At 34.7% G+C, this 20,030-nt stretch overlaps 1 long non-coding RNA gene across 1 annotated transcript in view; it reads left to right on the top strand.

Annotated features, from left to right (window-relative positions):
• The first annotated feature begins 1,727 nt into the window (after window positions 1–1,727).
• LOC116662729 overlaps window positions 1,728–20,030 on the top strand; it is a 41,894-nt gene continuing 23,591 nt past the window's right edge. Inside the window, exon 1 of the long non-coding RNA XR_004318738.1 lies at window positions 1,728–1,979. This is a non-coding gene — a long non-coding RNA (uncharacterized LOC116662729). The remainder of the gene's footprint in view (window positions 1,980–20,030) is intronic.

Genomic DNA, 20,030 nt, shown 5'->3' with positions numbered 1-20,030 from the left:
TTGATGTATTTTATCCCACAAGAATATTTCAATTTTGAAAGAGAAATAGTTAATATAAATGTTAATCCAAGATATTCCAGGGCTCCTTAGGAATATTCCAAGAAAAGGAATTTCCCCAAGGTAAGGACCATGCCCAGAGAACTGTGTGGACAGCAGTGTGGAATAGGATGGTGGGGAGTGGTGGGCATTCTGATCTAATGGAAACATGTGAACAGCAATGAGGCAAGGCAAGTGAAGGTTAGGCTTTGAAAGCCAAATCTTGCACAAAATAAAATAATAATAATGGTTGGCCTACATGAACTTCTGTACTTTTCAAATAAGGCAAACGAGGTCTCCTTTTTGGGAGCATCCATTTTTGTTTAAGATGTGGGAGAGTGGGAGCAAGAAATGCATCACATTCCTATGAGAATAATACATACATTGAGGAATAGAATGAGACATTAACTTAAAAATTAGCACAAGACCTTAGAAATTTGTAGCAGGCTGCTAAGCTTTTCACCTCCCAGTCTCTGGGAATAACCAATTACTCCTCTGTTTTTTACATCATGATGAAAAATGTAAAGCAACTTTTGTCTACTTCAGGTTTCCTGAATATGTTAGTATCTGATCTACCGTAACATTTATAGAAGGCCAGTAAATCATCATCCCTGTTCCACAAATGAAGAAATGAAGGATTACAGGGTTAAAATAAATTTTCCAGGCTTGTGTAACCAGCTAGTCACAGTGGGGACTTGTCAGCCGAGGGAGGCTGACATGGGGTTCTAGGAGGTGAGCGGCCCAAATGAAAAAATGCACGAGGAGTTGCCATACCACTGGACAGACTTCAGCCAGAGATACCCTGGGGTTAACAACACTTTATTGCCACAGGGAGGTGCGTGCCTATGATGCACCTGTCCTGCTTTCATGTGTTTTCCTGTCAGCACATGCGCGGTCTGAGTTTCTTTGTTCATTAGGCTTACAGAATATCTCTAGCACATGCATACTTCTATTTTCTTTGTTCTAAAGCTTATATAATTGATGCATGCGTGGAGCAATTATTTACTGCATACTACAAATGTGCTCTGTAGTCGTGGCCTTGGGTCCCACGGCCTTAACTTATCTCAAGGCCAGCTCACAGGACTTTAGTAAACTTTGCTTTTCCCAAAATGCTATATTATGTTAAGTAAATAAATTTTCAGGCGAAAATGACATGTCATGTGAGCATTTAAAATAGTGAAGGACCCCCCCCCCACCACCACACCACCATGCCACACACTCCATGACAGAAGGAGGAAACATTTGAGCACTTGACATTGTCCTGGTGAGAAATGGTAACGGTTGGACTGGTGTAGAATTAGATCCCTTTATAGTAAGAGGCTAAATTAACTTTAGAAATTTTACTTTCTTTGGTAATGAAGTGACTACCTAGGTCATTATTAAGTGCTTATAAGGTATATGTGTATAAGTCACATGGTTACTTCCAAAGATAGATAACTCATGACAGTGAAAAGCTGTGGAGAGACAAATAAGCCAACATTTTTAAGCTTTAACTCATTTGTAAAGGTACGAAGCCTCCAATTTATTTTGATATAATCAGTGGTGAAAGTAATGCCATCAAGCATTAGTGGAGGCTTTTAACTGGAGTCATGTGCTGTGTAGAGATGTTGGACAGAGTTGAAAGGATCAGAATGTTGGAGGATATAAAAAAAAAATGGCAAATGCTCAGTTGCTCTTGTAAGAGATTTTAAATTAAAGCAGCAGACTCTTTAAAGCATCACACAATGGGTAGAAGAAAAACGAAAGCTAATTAACCTGAATTCTTTTTTAGCCATACAGCTTTGTAATAATCTTCCATGGAGTTCATGACCAGGGGATTACTAGATCTTGAGAATTTTGGAGAAGGAGTCAAAGCGGGAGCCAAAGCAGCCATGTGAAACTCCCCTGGCCTGCCTGGGCATGTCTGAGCCCGACCTACACTTCTGAACCAGATTTAGAAATAGGTAAGAAAATAAAGTGTTGTGTATACATATTGATGCTAAAACAATATGTTTATATGTATGTTGTAAGAATATGAAATAATATGTATTAATCATAATAGTTTGACAGCCCATTTCAAAAGGCTTAAAATATTTACACCATTTAATCCAGCTTTTCATGTCTACCAATTCATATTAAAGACATTATCAGAAAGAAATGTGAGTATTTATTGACATAGTTTATTACATGTATAATAGCAAAACATTACTATAATCCATAATCTTAAATTTTTTAATTGAGGTGGAATTGAAATAATATATTAGTTTCAGGTGTATGACATAATAATTTAATATTTTTAAATATTGCAAAATGATCACCACCATAAGTCTGGTTAATATGCATCTCCATACATAGTTACAAATTCTTTTTCATGTGATGAGAATTTAAGATTTACTCTGTTAGCAACATTCAAATATGCAATAGAGCATTATTAACTATAGTCACCTTGCTGTATATTACATTCCCCAGACATTTACTTTATAACTGGAAATGTGTACATTTTGAAACCTTTCACTCATTTCACAACCACTCCCCGAACCCACCTCCGGCAACCACTAATCTGTTCTCTTTCTCCACAAACACATTTTTTCCAATAATTTTAATTTTCAGTAATAGAGAAATGGTGAAATAAATCATGGAATATTTGTAAAATACAATGTGTACAGACATGAGAATTCATGCATTAGAAGAATATTTAATGACACAGGTGTAGAATAACAGCAAAGCGTTTACAAATAGTCACATGTACCAATTGATAATATATAAGTATATTTACATAATTTATAGACATATTATGTATTTATTTATAGAAAGACTGGTGAGAAATACTCTCCAAATTTTAGGTTATATTATCTAAATGGTGGAGTTATGTGTACTTTTTCTGTTTTTGCTAGCAGAATTTTGCCATTTCTTATAAGATTCTTTTTCTACTATATTAAAATTTTGTTTCTAAATATCAACATTTGGGGTAAAGAGAGCCATGTTAAAATGAGTTCAAAGTATCACAAATATAAGAAATATATCTTTAATGCAGCCTAAAACTAAGCTCTTAAAGTTCATTAACTGGGGGACATCAGCAAGCTTATTATGTTTCCTTAAGCTGCAAAGTGTACAAGCTCAAGTCTCTGTTCCTACTGTGCTTTTATTAAAATATTCTCTTTGATGTTCTTATTTAATATATCAATTTTCTTCTAATAAATGTGTGTACCCACCGACACATTTTCATGCATTGGCACGTGGTATTTCTAACTCTAAAGCTGAAATGAACACAGTGACTGAGACTTGCCCAAGCAAGTAATTCGAGTCTCACGCGGTGGCTGTGGTCTCTGTTACTAAGGATCTTTTGGAATGATTCCCATCAGCAGTATATGATTGCGCACATTTTACTTTAACCTCATCAACACCAGAAATTGTCTGGTAATATTGTTTTTTAATTACAAAATATACTTAGTGAAGTAATTTTGAAAAATAGGAGTGCATTTTTAAAAGGGAAAATCCTACCATTGAGAGATAAGCCTCGCTATTATTTTTTGAAAAAAGAGCAGAATAGGAAAAGCAACTCAAAGTAAGGACAACTTTGGGTTTAATTTAAGAATATGTATGAGAGAAAGGGAGAGAGAGGTGGGGGTGCAGGGAGGAATGGAGAAAGAAGACAGGGGAAGGGAGGGAGAAGACAGAGACTTCTTTGGTTGATTGATAATTCACAAAACAACCTATCCTAAGAGGACAACAGCTGCTCAGTTGGATATGTAGCAAAACAGACAGTTACAAAATCCAGTGGAACACAATATACAGCACTCTGGCCAGCTTCTCTGTCTGATGATCCTATGAGCTCTTGAAGAGAGAAGACCAAGGAAAGAGGAAACCCCGCTTAATGACTGCTTTCCAGTGACTTGAGTGAATAGAATGGGGCAAATGCCAAAGTCAAACCTGGTCTTGCATTTTTTTTTTCCCTTGTGCCAAACATTGGTGTGAGAGTCAGCTACACCAGAAGAGAGCAGGGACTTCTTTAAGGAATGACAATGTTGGTCTTCTCCTTCCTCCTTTAACATTTCTGATTCTAGCAAATGGCTTCCTTCATTGTATTCTTACATCAGATATATTTTAAAGTATATAAGATATACAAATTATTAATACAAATATGAAGTGCTTACTCATGTAGTTTATGGTGTTGGGATGCTAAAATGATAGTTAATGTCCATTTCACTTGTACTGAATTGAGTTTGGGTCCTGACTAAAGATCTAGAGGGACAACAAGATCTTACACTACTAAGGAAAATAATTACAGAAGTAGAATCTCTAAGTAAAGCAATATATTTACTGATTATCTCAGTAGTATTGTTCTTATATAAAATTTAGAAATTCATTATCAATACCTGTTGATAATATTTACATCATGGCTATAAATATGAAGTGTAAGTCAAGGTGCTGCTTCAATTTGAATATATGAGATGAAAATTTGACTTAATGTTAATGGACTTTGAAATTTGAACCCATTTAAACTAAAGCATCACTAGGGCTTAGCACTGGTCAAGAAAAGAAAATTGATGCTTTGACAGTGTCTTGATTATTTGAACTTGACTCTAAAAAGTAATTTTTTAAGAAATTAAGTACTCACACAAAAGCACAAGTCGAAATGTAAATGACTTTATCATTTTAAGGAAAATAAAGTAATATGCCAAACTTTTCTTGTACTTTAGTCAAACCTAAAGAGTTTAAACTTTTAATTCATCTGTTTAGTTGGACATATATTGTCTCAGTAATAATACAAAAACTGTAATAAATAATTACCCAAATACTAATTATAGTGTACACAGATTTCTATTTTATTATTTACTTAAAATGAATGTAAAATCAATCTCCTTTGATAAAACAGTACATCAATTTAATGATTGAAGAAAATATATTTCACATTATTCAGAGCATTGATTAAAAAATGTAAGATTTTACAGTGGTTGATATAAAACAAGAAGCAGAATACTATAGTTTTGCTCACTTAATCCACACCATCACCATCAATAAGATGTCTCTCAGGTATCGACTACCAGCCATGCCTCACCCAAGCAAGAAAACACCATAAGGTACAGTAGGCAAATTTATGGTTTAAATCAGAAAAGTGCTGAATGTTGCACTGACAAGATAGTAGGAGTCTTCAGGAAGCAAATTAAGATAATAGCATTAATATTTAAATTTTGATTCTTAACAGGTATACAGTTATTTAATTCCTGCGTTTTAGATGAACATAGTGTAATATTTAAGAGCAGTATTGAAGATGAAGATGATAGAGTTTGTCTCGAAGATCTAGACATCACAGCATGTTTGGCAAGCTTAAGTAGATTTCTTCACCTCTCTGAGTTTTTGGTCCTCATTTGTAAAATGGGATGCAACAGAAATGCTTCCTTCAGTGTAGCTGGGTATCAGCAGAGGTCATGAAACGTAGAGCCTAATGGACCTTATTAAGGATTATGTGGTTTGTCCTAAAGAATGTTGCAACTTAAATAGTAACACAATCATACTCTCAGTCTTTAAAGGATCAACCTGTTTGACTGGAGTATGAAGAAGAGATTGGAAAAGGTAGAAATATCAACGGTGAGGCCAATTCAGAGGCTGTCACATCAGTATAGGTGACAGAATTTTATTGCTTGAGCTAGATGGTGGCAATAGAGAAGGAGATAAATAAATAGATTCCAGAGGGATTGACAGGAAAAAAATGTCAGAATTATTGATGAGTGTAAATCAGAGTGTTTTATGGACACCCAGATTTCTAACCTCAGCCGTTGGATGGGTGACTGTGCTATATAGTAAGAGTGGAAACGCAAAGGGAGAATCAGGAGAATTTGGTTTAACATTGAAGATCATGATTATGATTTTGGGTGGACTAAGTCAAACCAGCCTTTGGAACATAGAAGTGTATGTAAGATAGCAACTGACTGTTACCAGTATGGAGTTGAGACAAGACATTCTGAAGTATGTATGCTGATGGGAAAGTCATTAGCAGGATGCTCGAATGGGTTCTCCTTTCTCTGCGGTAAGTATCACAACCATCTGTGCAGTGGAGGGTGAAAGGAAAGAGCCTGAGGTGGAGAATCTGAGGAGAATGAATAACTTTGCAATAGTTACTGTATAGTGTGGGTGACCACATTATCTAGGGTAACAGTGTGCTAAGAGTAACTGGCAACCCTCAACTTCCATTCAGAGGAAAGCTATAAACCAAAATATTTTAATGGAGGCTGGCATCCGTTCCTGGGGAACACAGAGAGCTCACGTTATTAACTAGCATTGCATTTTTGAGACTCTGGGAGTTCTCCGTGGTTAACCAGTTAAACTAAAGAAAAACCTTCTCATTCTTAGCTGAAGCTTGCTAATAGATGACATAGGTTTATACCTGAATACTCTTAATATGGGATTACACCTGAATTGCATTCCCCACACCCAAAATATAATAAGCTTTGTATTTGTGAGCGAAAGTGAAGCATGAATTCCTGGAATTTAAAAAAAACAAAAAAAATATGATACCATCTGGGAAATTGAAACTATCATAGGCTGATATATATATATGTGTGGAAGGTGACAGGAGTTGGGTTAGGAGAGGGGGTGTCAGCAGTGTAGGTAAACGGGTTTGCAATCATAGTAGTTGGAGGGAAAACTGGATAGGAGCTTTGGAGTCGTGTTCTTTTCTCTTGAAGTTGCCTTGAGAAGGATGGGAATCTCTGCAAGATGCCAGGCTCCCCAGTGTTACTGAGTAAAATTTATAAATGTATAAAGACATTAGTGCTGTAAGGAGCTTATAGAAACCATACTAAACTGAATGGTTTCTCTTCTATAATTTTTTTTTCCTCTTAATCCCAGCACTCTTTGCATCTCAAGGATAACAGAGGAAACAAACAAACAAAGCAAAGAAACAAACCAAAAAAGGAGACATCTTCCTCTCTCAGGGCAGTCTCAGGAAGCTGACAGAAGATTTTTAAATTTTTATGTGGGGGTTGTTTTCTAGAACACCACCTAAAAAAGAGCAAGGGAAACGGGTAGAGCCAGACTTCCTATCTTCCCCAATACACTTTAACAGACAGGGTAGCTAATCCCACCCCCGGAGAGATGAGCTCAAAGGTGAAATTAACTGGATTGATCTCAGCAAACTCTTTCCCTAAAGGGACAAATAGTAAATATATTAGACCTTGCAGGCCATATGGTCTCTGTTCCAACTACTCAACTCTGTTGTGTGTGAAATTAGCTACAGATGATAGAAAAACAAATAGGTGTCGGTGTGTTCCAACAAAGCTTTATTTATAAATGCAGGTGGTGGTCCAATATGGGCCTATAAACTATAACTTGCCAATTCCTGATCACTATAAAAGAAAGTATACAAAACTGTACACCCTACACCACCAAAGGCAGAACTATTGAAAGAACTATGGTCCAAACTTTCTCTACAAGATATAACCTATTCTCAAGAGACAATGAAAAATGTTGACAATAATGAATCAAGCACAAGAACTTGTAAAAAAGTAAAAGTTGACATATTAGATATGAGTTAAACAAGCATTTGAATAAAAACTCAGTAAATGGAATAAGTAGCAGGACGTATGCAGCTTAATAAACTAGTGCACTGGAATATCAGATAGTGAAACTCTCCCCGAAAGATAGAGAGAGGATAAAGAAAAAGAAACCATACCAAAAAAAAAGTAACAGAGGTTGCAGATAGTAGTAGACATGCCAATATCTTAGTAATAGGGTACCAGAGAGCTGAGGGGAAAGTCACTGGAAGAGGAAAATATTTTAGGAAATAATATCACATTCCGGAATTAAAGGAAAAGGAAAGACTGCAGGTTGAAAGACATCATAGATTGCTGAGAGGGTAAGGTAAAAGCCCATACTGAATATGTAAAGAAATTTAAGAACATAAATCAAAAGAAAAATTTACAGCTTACCAAAATAACAACAACAAAAAAAAAACCAAACCACTAATAAAGGTAGAAGAATCAGATAAACAACACACTTCTTACAAGAAATCAAAATCTATACAGTCAATAATGTAGTATTTTCCCACGTTGAAGGAAAAGAATGTTAAATCTAAATTTTATGTGTAGCCAAATTGTCACTTAAAAGTCAGTGTAATCTAAATTAGCTAAACATTCAAACTAAATTAAAAAAAAAACAGCAAAGAAAGGCAAGAGCTTTTAAAAGCAGAAAGGAAAATAATAAGGAAAGGGACAGAAATAAAAAATGCAATAGTAATTGACTAAAAATTATAAACATAAGTATTTAAAGAAATTAATAAAATCAGTTCTGGCAACATGATTAAGAAAAAATAAGAGAGAATATACAAGTAAAACTACAGAATGTAAGAGGTAATTTACTAAACAATACAAAGTTTAAAATGTAATAAAAAGACATGGTGCTGAAAAATAGAGTAATATATTTGAAAGCCTGGAAGAAATAAACACATTTCTAGATTATAAAATGACAAAATGGCACCGAAAACTTGAAAGCTTGAGTGAACAAACAGAATCAAAGAATTTTAAATAATAATTAAAAAACAAATTAATTTCTCCTTCCCTACCAAAACCCAAGATGGTTTTACTCTTGAGCTCTACAGAATTTCAAACAATAATTAATTCTTCTATTGTACAAATCATAAATTCTGTCCAGCTTTTACTTTCAAAGAAGACAGTATAACTCTGTTTTTAAACTGGCAAATGAAATGTAAGATAAAATTCATTTAAGAATGTAAGTGCAAAATCCCAAATGGAATATTAGATAATTTAAAACGATGACATTTGTTTAAAAAAATCAAGCTTAGGTAAAAATTATCCCAACAATACAAAAACTGATCAACACTACAAAGTTCTACCAATGTAGAATCATTAATCAGTAGAACTACAGCAAGTATTTCATATAATAGAGAAAATGCAGTAATATAAAAAAACAAAAAAACAGCATGTACCAATCACTGGTTACTTTTTAACATAAAATATTATATGCAATAAAGAAAGCAGTGGGAGAAAAAATGGAAGTGAAAGACTTGTAAACATTATCACTTTGGCCAAAGATATTTTTATCTACATAGAAAGCCCACAGAAATTAGAGACAGATCATTTAAAACAAGAGAATTCAACAACGTGGTTCTTTTCAAGATACATTTACAAAAATAAAGCTATCATTTTTGCACTAACATCTGCAAAATATCAAATGTGACTGAATTTCCTTATTATTGTTCATGTCAAGCATCTTGGAGAAGGAACTGTTGCCTGGGTTTCGTGGTTTTCAAATTAGCAAGTTTTTCTGATTAAAAGGTCAGTGTGTTTTCGCCATTTACAAAGAATTGTATTACAGCTTATGGAAATGCATATTGTTTTAACATTTACCCAAATTGTCATTTTCAAACTTGTGAAATTACCAGGAAATGCACCAGCTAAAAGTCAAAGGGATGACTGTTAATTTTTCTTCGTTGTTTTTGCTGAAGCATAAATGATGAAGTTGTGACAAAAGCAAGAAAATAACGTCAACCTGTGCAAACACAAAGTGAGCAGGTACAGAATAGGGTAAAACTCTCCCCAGTCTACTATGTGCTTTCTTATTCATAATAAAAGTACTCTGTGCTTCCATATTTATATAAAAATAGTTGTTTTTTTCCTGGGATAGTCTCTCTCCAATTTAACTCTAATAGTGCTATGTGCCTCTTCTGTGTTTCTAGCCTCATCACTCAAATCCTGTAAAGTAATAAGCACCAAAGTCTTATGTATTGCAATTTTACTGCCATCCTTCACCAGGGAATGTCAAGAATCCTCTGACGAACCTTGAATACTGTAGGCAAAATCTGTAGTTGTTGCATTTAAAATTGTGGATTGACACACTGACTTCTTCTGAAAGAAAATTAAGAGGAAGAAAAATATGTGATTAAAAAAATTGAATTGTATAAAAATTCTCGACATTCAAAAAGAGTATAGCCTCCATTGCTATCGTAGATAAATACCAATAAAATAGTTTTAAGTAGTTGACTGGCAATGGATAGGAAGACTAGAAAGGACTATTGTTCAGGTTCACGTTTTCATATTTCTTTTCTTTTTAGACAATCATAATTGTCCTCACCCCCTCCCAAAGGATTTCCCATTTTAAGACTCAATATTCCATATAAGAAGTACACAGATGTAGGACCATGTTAAGTTAAAAATAAGAAATACAGAATCTGGTACAGCTGGGGATAATTAGTAAAAAAACAACTTTTTGCCAGAAAGAAAAGGAAGTTGAGTAGACAGATTTTTCTTTAGCCAGGCTTTGGAAGATCCATGGAAATCGAACATATTTACAACCCTGCCCCTAATCTTCCACCGCATAGAATCTAGCAAAAGTAACTCCATTGTATAAAACATCTTAAAATCATTAATGCTACTATAATTCAGTTGAGGCTCTCTTAATCAAACAGGGTTGAATCTAAAAATATTTGAGAAATCAATCATTTCTGAGGCTCTGTATATGTTTTCAAGCCAATTCTGAAGCTAGCCATGCCATTTGAAATTCCAGCGCTGTCATTTCAAATGACTATATCCTTTCTAATCTTGCATTTTCTGTACCTGAATGCTAGTGCCTGATGGTGAAAGACAAGTACTCTACCTCAGTTAATTTTTTTATAGAAGCAAATGTTCTCCTGGGTTATGAATTTAATGAGCTAATGATATTTTCCCAAAGCTGAACTTATCAAGATTTTATCCAATTCAATAAATAGTGCTCTGAGTCAGGCCGATAGGTATCAAGGGATATAGACCTTGCTAAGACCCAATTTCCAGTTTCAAGACCCTTGCAGTTTAGTTAGTAAGACACAAGCTGTACTTTTTCTTAATCATTAAAATCTTCCATGGGTTGGGAATGTAGTGCATTAGATGTTGTCTGGACTATTTTATCATCCAATGAGATACTTTACCAATTGGTGAACTGAAAATATCTCTAATTGTATATTCCTTTCTACTGCCATTGAAACAGTGTGCAGACATTGTGGAAATTAATAATCATGAGGATAACTAGTTGAACATAACTGTGTGCATATAAACCAGGTTTTTTTTAAAAAAGATTAAGTGAGTCAAAAGAAATTACACTCAGTCTTTCCATGAAGCAGAAGAAATTAAAATTGTTTTTCGAAAGCCAACTTAAGTTTATGCAGGTTTGAATGTATTTTTCATGTAATCCATTTGCTACTTGCTAAATCGCTATTGTATATTAACTCAAAAGGTTGAAATTACATTAATTTATAATGGCTAGGTGAAGAGTTTGGTTTTGGCTTTTTCCTTAAAGCTCTAACTATATCTTAGATATTGAAACTTTAAAATCCACAGGACATTCTCATAGGTTGACTAGAGGTTAATGAATAGCTAATAAGTCTGCATTTAAGTATGAGGTCGGGAAATGTAAATTGTTTGTCGTTTCCATTTTGAATTTGACTTTTTCCTTCCTCACCTCCTTCCCTTCCTGTATACTGTTATCTCACTTACTCCTAAACACTTCCTCTAGCATTTGGATACATTCTTCCTGTTAATTTTTAATGTTGACATTAAGCCTAATCTTTGAGAATCAGAAGAATAAACAAAGATTTATATAATGTTGACTTAGTGAACTGCTTAAATATGACCTCAGGGCAGTTCAACTTTGTACTCATTTCAATAATTTAACACAGGAGCTGAAACTATTCTCAAATTCTGCATCTACAATGTTCCTGAATATTTGAACCTCCAACTTCATTTTTACAAATTTCAAAAGCATTTTTGTGTAGAACATCTTTTTGTGTAGAACAATAATTTTATTAAAACTATAAAAAATTCAATAAAATTATTGTCTTACAAATTTAAAAAAATGATTCCTTTCTCTAGCAGTGACATTGGAAACAGGCATCATTATATTCCTCTTTCTTGAAAAAATTAAAAAAGAAAATATACATCTCATTAATATTTTTTGAGATAGGATTATAGAAGTCTTTGGAGTCATACAAAGATTTGTTTAGAGCAATTGCATTTCTTGTCAACAAACATTTAGTTGTCTACTTTGTGTAAATCAGCTTAGAAATTTCCAAACCAAGATGCTAATGTCTAAATATTCCTTTTTTGGGTAAATTAAAATAGTGATTTAAGAACATTTAGTTCTAAATGTTTTGATGATATCCTATAATAAAAACTCTAGAACAAACATCAAGTGTCTCTCATTCTAACTTCCAACAGGATTACAATTGACAATTGACATTTGTTCTATTTAAAGGCCGCGGGTAGAACATTCCAACATCGAATACTGCTTACTGTTGGAAAATTCCTTTCTTTCTAATGCAGCAAGCCTTCAGCCCTGACACATGCATGGCAAAGACATCCAGGTTGCACAATGATCCAAACCCCCGCCAATTCCTTGGCCCAAGACTCCTGAAAACTTTACGTGCTCCCATGGAACTTGGCCTCCACCATGCTCTTTAAAACCACATAGTTCTGACTTAACTGCATTCCATCACTAAAGAACATCTCTGACTTTAGGTCATCACTCATCACGCAGGTCTTTTCCTTATCACCACCATTTGTCCATTTCAGGGACCCTGTGTCCTTCGGTTCCTCATTCTGTCAGGGACAAGTTCCAGATTAACACCACTCTTAGCCCTTCAGCCCCTTGGGTCTTTGGTCTTTTTGTATGTTTATCCTCCCATCTTGAATGCCTATCTCTGTGCATCACGTTAAAATGACTAACAGAATGTTTAAATTTCTTGCAGTGTAAATGATAATTTACCTATAACAAGTACTCATAGTTATATTTCCTCGTATTCTCTCACTTTTAAAGGGAAGGAGTTGGTCATTGTTTATAAAGAAATTGCACTGTTTCCTTAGTAAAAATCTGCTCAGGTCAATTTTAGGTCCATAACATATAATAAATATATGATATTGTGGTTGTGTTGTAATGACTCTTATTAGCTTTTGAAGTTGGTACTAGCAAGTCATTCTTCTTCATGGGAAAGAGTTAAAAAATAAAAACTTCGAGTGCCTTACTTAAGAGAAATATTGGCCCGAAGTATTTCTCTACCTTTTATCTTGAGAGTGGGGTCTAATTCCTCTCCCCTGGAATATGGGCTGGACTTAATGACTTGTTTGACCAATAGAATGCAGAGAAGTGACTGCCTTAGACCTCTGAGGCTAGCTCAGAAGACACCACAGAGCTTCCTCTAGATATCTTAGAACACTGGTTCTCGGGTTTTTGAGATGTCATATAAGAAGCTGGACTGCAACCAGCTGCTGAAAAACTCATGGAGAATCCTGAGATGACCTGAAAAGAAGAGAGAGAGATGTCCAGACAGCCTCAGCTGTTCAGCCCTTAGGAGTGAGAGTCAGCCTCGCTGAGGAGCAGACAGGAATTGTCTTTACTTAATCTTGCACAAGTTGTAGATTCATAAGCAAAATCCATGATTATTGTTATTTCAAGCCATTAAGGTTTTATTTCTAGGAGAGGGAATGTCACGCAGTAATGGATAACTGGAATATTTTCTAACAACTCTTGGTTGGTTATACAAGCATGAAACCATGAAAGTTGTTGGAGTTTCTTTAGCCCATCTTCCCTATGTAATAATATAATCGGAGCCATCATAAAACCAAACTGTGAAGCAGGTAAAAAGACTTTTACATTATCCCAAATGCCTACACATACATTCTCCACCTCGGACACTTCCCACCTACTCTGCACGTTAACAGGGGCTTGTTGTTCCCTATGGACTACTTCTCTTTGGCTTTTTTGAATAAACTCTGCAGGCAAGAAATGTAGTCTTAAATCCATCTATTTTTTTTAATCCATTTGTAGTTGTGACTGGTAATTCCTACTTTATTATTTCTTTTAGGATGGAATCTTCTATTCCACAATTGTCATTTTCCTTTCTTACCATCTCTATATCAGTTCTGAACTAGATTACTTCCAAATTATTTTATCCTATCCTTATCCATGCCATTCTCTACATTGTATCCAAGAATCTTTCTGAAATGTAAACCCCACCACTAACCCTTTCCCAACCTTCTCTTCATGCAGTGTGCACTGCCACCTCCTGTACACACACACACGCACACACACACAGAATGTTCTTAACTTTTTAAAATATTCTATGTAGTACATGAAGAACTTGTCCCAGATTTTCTTTCCAGTCTTACTTTCTTACCACTACCCTAAATTTAGCTGGGGTTCTAATGCTGTGAGATACTCATAGCTTCTCAAACTTAGCACCTGCACTCTCTTTTCCAGATCTTTGCAAAGGTTTCTTGCATGAGTTTCTCTTTTCTATAGAACACATTGCATCATTTTGCCTTTTCTCATACTTTTTCACCTTCCACTTCTTTCCTTTTCCTGAGTAGAAACGACTATACACTAAAGATTTGCTTGATTCCTCTCTCTTATTATCAATTCTCTAATCTTTCTTTTTAATTCCATAGAAGCTACAGACACCTCTACAAAAACACCCAATGTTAACAATTTACTTTTTGGTACATCCTAAATATCTAAGACCTAGTAGAGTAATTTATTCATCATCCTAGTGATTCTCTAGACAGAAAGTGGTTGAATGGATAAATATGTGACTGAATGATTATTTTTGTGTATCCATATTGAACTACATATTAAAACAAAAGAAATACAATTTTAATATCAAAATAATATTTATTTTATCATATTAATAACATTATTACTGTAGCTAGATTTTATCTTAAATTGAAACATTTCAAAATGGATTTTTCCAAATTCTATCCCTCAGCAGAAAGCATGCAAAATTTTTCCAGCTTTATTATGAGTTCACATGTTCAAAAAAACTTTCCATAAATTATCCTTTCTAACTAGACTACTTGTTTACATAGTAGTATAGTAGTTTCCTCTTAAGGAAAGTATAAAAATTATATATAGCTGTTAACAAATTAATAAGATTTTTGGTGTTAACAGCATTTGCAGGGTCCTCAGTGATCATTGCTGAGTTTCTTCAAATAGTAATCGAAAAGTCTACCTCATTCAAGTCACTCTTGTCAGAGGCAGTAAAGTAAATCATTCTGTATGATTATTACCAAATTCCTTCCATTTCATTTAGTTACTTTACTGTCAGAAACAACTTGTCAAAACACAGAAATAGATGCTGACACAACACTTTTTATCTGTAGACTTGTAAGTTTTATAAACTGACATATCTGCTTTATCATTTTAGATTAATAAAATTTAGCAATCAGTTTATGTCTAAAAACAGTAACATTTATTGTTTTTAAAAACAATAGTATTTCTTATTTCTAAAAAAGTGTGTTTATTATTTCTAGAATAACCTATTCAGCATGTTTCATGTTTAAAATATGAGATTTCTGTGAAGATATTAAGCTAAGTGGAACTATTGTTTAGAGAGAGATGGAGAGTAAACATTAAAAAGGAGGTAGAGGTATTAACAGGAATCAGGAAAGGCTGCAAATGGTGAGAATTGGTGATGTTCCTCAGAGGATCTTGATAGGGCATTCAAGGGCCTGCTGATAAAAAAAAAAATTCATTCAAAACTAAAATCCCCTGCCATGGCTGCTGGCAAAGACTTGAGCAGGTCTATTCCAGAACAAGATGGCATCAGTCTTTACGTCTGGCCAAAATAATGAACATAGTCTAGACAGACATTAGTTTAAAAAATAGGCCCCACAACTAAGCCAAGTTTCATCAAAGTTGATGACTTCATTTAAATTTGGCTCTTAAATATGCCCTCGAAAATGAAAGAAAATATTCAATATATTAAAAAATATAATGGGTTTGAACTGGTGCAGCATTTCCTAAGAGTTGGTACATGCCCACAGAGAAGACTAACAAATTAGATCTTTCCGGAACTGAAATCCCTCTAAAGCCCAAAGAAGGGAATCTTAAATGACTCTTGAACTACAGTTGGAATGAGATGATCAAGTATTCAGCAGACAAAATTAGGATGAGAGAGGTGAAGGGAGACAGAATAGGTGTAACTCATCATCTTGTCATAGATTAAGTTTTGATTAAATTATAATAAGAAAACTATACTGTATTAATTTGGAGTTCCTTTCCTTTCTCTTACACCTTTATTAGGAATTTGATTTTGAAAAAGTTATCTACAGCTTGCTCTTAGGTGTTAGGGAGTCACTGTGGCCAGAAGTTGTAGGGGCCAAATTAATTCTCATTCCTGATGCCAGATAAACGTGTAAACTAAACAAGGCAGGTATAAATGCTGTAAATAAGAAACAGATCTAGGAGTGGCTGGTGATCCCTTCCTGCTTGTTATTCACCTATTATAATTTAGGTCAATCAGATAGGATAATATATGTTATTCACACGCACTATACATCAAGCTACAATGAATAGATCTATGAGTATCTGACTATTCTCTTAATTTTGTCTTTAATATTAATTTCTCCAAATACATTTTTCTTACTCTTGAGACACACTCTGTGCCAGCCATGGTATTGGTCACACAAGTAAGCCTTCAACAATTATCTGTGGAATGAATAACAAAGTGGTACGAATTGTGTCAATTACATATCAGTCAACAGCATACTCACTTTCATTAGTATTGGTATCCTAATGATAGGCATTTCAAATTCCATGTGTCCAAAGCTGATCCTAATTTTTTTTACCATAATATTATCCTCTTGCAGCCTTTCACATCTCAATCATCAACAACTGTATCCTTCCAAACCCTCTACCTTCAAAAAACTTATTCCTGGATCCAGTCCTTTTCACCACCTCCACTGTTACCACCTTGGTCCAAGTCTCCATCATCTCTCACTTAAATTATTGCCATGGTTTCTTGGTTGGCCTTTGCTTTCACTCTGTGCCACCTACTCTTGGCATAGCCATCCAGAGTGATCTTCAAAAAAATCCAAGTCAGGCTCATGACTTTCCTCTCTTCTAAGCCATCACTGGCTGCCTTACAATGGCCTTCTATTCCCTAAGTGATTTACTCTTGAGCTAGAAGACTGAATGGCATTATCAAATATCCATCAAGTGAAGTTAAGATGAGAGACATGAAAAAAGGGAGGGTGCTCTGTAATTCAACTGCTCTTGATATAATTAGATTTTGATTAAAATAAGAGAAAATTGTACTCTGTTAACTTGGCTTCCTTTTCTCTTTCTGCTCAGTCTATCTCTTCCTACCCCCACTTTTGCTCACTCCTCCAAAGACACACTGACTTGTGCACCATAGTTTATCCATGCCTGTATACTTCCAACCCAGGCCTTTGAGTCTTCTGTTTCCTTTTTTTCTGCAAACTTCCTCCCCACAATTATCCATATGGCTCATTCCCTTCTTTCTTTCAGGACTTGAGAGGGTTTCTCTAATTGACTAAGTTTTGTGCATAAGTGTTCCTCATCCTTCTTTACTACTGCTTCATTTTTTTATCATACTTATCACCGCCATATTATATGTGTTTGTGTGTGTGTTTGTGTGTGTGTGTGTGTGTATACATATAATACTTATGTACTTTACTATGTGTCTCTTCCAACCTTCCCCATAGAAAATAAACTACATAAGTTCAGGGATGGTTGCTGATTTTGTTAGCTACAATATCCCCAGAACCTAAAACAATGCCTGACATGTACAGGTGCTCAATGAATATTTGTTGAATGAATGAGTGAACATTAAGAAAGTCTATCATTGCTCATTCCATTGCTACATATAAGGCAATAATAATCCCTTTGGTTTGCCCAAAAAAGCTTCAGCAGGGCTTCCCAGGGAGGCACTCGAGGATTCCAGACTGACTAACAGAATTGTTTCCTTAACATTTCCTCCTGTCTCCTCATTTTTTCTCCTCTTTTTCCTTCCTCCTCCCTGTCTTCCCTCCTAATGCAATGACTTGCTTAAAGTCTCCCAAAACTAAATCAAAAGTTGTTCAGGTAGCTAGGTGTCTTCTACTATCCTGGAACTTCACTTATATTGCAAGATATTTCTTTCACACTACATTTAATGAAATATTTACCCTAAATATCCAAAAAGTCATCTTCAGTATGAACATTTTCTGCTTTGAAGTACACGTGAATGGCTAGACTCCAGCCATTTGAAAAAAATAAATAAATGAAAGACAAAACACATTGGACAATCAGAAAAACTGGTTTGCTGAGTAATTTCAACAACACACAGTTTTCATATTTTGTTCTACTATATTTAAAAAAATTATAATATAGTAAAAGCCTGTTTTGATGCTTAATTATGTCATGGATTTAGTTATGCTGCCTACCACATCATATCTCTGATGTGTGTTAGTGTATAACACATTTCTTAATGGCAAACATAATTTTCCTAATCTAGACATTTATATATTGAGTATGTCACTGGGAAGTTCCCCTACCTGTGGCTCTTTTCAACATTGGGGAAACATTGTCTGTACCTTGAGGATTTTATGTTATTTCTATTATTTTCTCTCACCATACGTCTCAGGAAAGAGAAATGTTAAGGGACTATCTTAGCTGCTGAGTGTTTTAAGAAGAGGATGGTATATGGAGGTGCATATACTTAAGAACTGTGAATTACTTCAAGAATCCACTGCAGAGTAGGTAAAATTTAAGATTTACTGCAATTTCAACCATTGTAAAAAATACCCCCAATGAATAATAATGATGATAATGATGATAGTAAACAATAAGAGTAATAATAATAATGGTGAATAGTAATTGATGACATTAAATAAACACTACTATGTGCCACTGATCTAAGTGTTTTACTTGCAATAACTCATTACAGGAATAATTCTTTGGAGGAAACTGAATCCTAGAAGAAAAGTTACCAAATCTGAAAATTTCTAAAGATCCATTGTGCTCATTTTGAGTAAGGGGACACCCGTGTTTTTTGTCTTCATCTTCACCAACCAACAAAAGGGACAGTAGTAAATCAGGACAAAAGATTTGTTGATTTATTTGGCTTACACAGAAATTGAGGCCTGAAAACAGAAATTAGGAGGCAACGAGGGGAGAGAGAGCAAGAGAATGGGTATCTCAGGCATGCAGATATCTGATGGAATATATAACTGGGATAGCTGACAACTGTTGAATCAATTACTCCTATATGTCAGGCACTGTGTACAGGCATGATTTCATTTAATCTATACAACACCATGCGAGGTGGGCATAAGATTGTCTTCTTTATAATAGCGAGAAAAGGGAGCAGTTAAATATCTTGACCACAGCCACAAAGCTATGTAATACGCAGTGAAACTGCTCACCTAACCTTAGCAACCGGACTCTAAAATTCTGCTCTTTGCTCATAATATACATTATGAGAATTTTGAACCTTTTCACTTGAAATATTTCTGTTCTTTATGTGTTTCCCCAGGGTGCTGAGCAGTAAAAGTTTACAGTGCAAAGAGACTGGGTGGCTTTCCTTAGGGGCAACTAAAAAGTGTTGGGGTAGTTACTGCTTCTATTCCACAGTCTGACTGTGGAGAGGGCCACAATGAAGTATCAGCCAGCTGATGAAGAGGGAAACTCGGATAATACTCCTAATTTAGGGGGAAAACAAAGAAATAAGCAAGAAAAAAAAGAGAAAGTTTGCTTAAGCCTAAAGACTGTCCATTATATAACAGTGATAGCAATAATACCTAATGGAAGTCCACACCGTGTTTTTTTATCTCTTTTGTTGAAATAGCAAAATATTTTATATTTCTAGTAGTATTTATTACTTGCACTTGAAAATATTGCTTAGGTCATCTGTAGGAGAATTAAAGCCATGACATAAATCCAATCTCTTCCTTGTAGCCATGTGGGAACCTGTATATTTCAATTTCTTTTATCGTCACCAGTGCAAAATACAGATACATACTCACCCGCTTTCTTAACTTTAGTGAAGAGGGAAGAAAGATAAGAATGGATTGCAGTTCAAACATTTACAATTCTCTCATGACCTTAAACAAGTCATGAACTCAAATTCCACCAGTACCAGTTACACTCCAGTAAATATTATTTGGAAAAAAATGTGTAATAACATTTATTTGTGAATATTTCAGAATAATCAACTTAGGCTGAAGACCACGGGTATGTTGCAGACTCAATTA

The sequence above is a fragment of the Camelus ferus genome, chromosome 1 (genome assembly GCF_009834535.1).
Source record: "Camelus ferus isolate YT-003-E chromosome 1, BCGSAC_Cfer_1.0, whole genome shotgun sequence".
Lineage (NCBI taxonomy): Eukaryota > Metazoa > Chordata > Mammalia > Artiodactyla > Camelidae > Camelus > Camelus ferus.
Note: the sequence above shows the minus strand (reverse complement) of the source record. Positions and strands in the feature narration are given on the sequence as shown.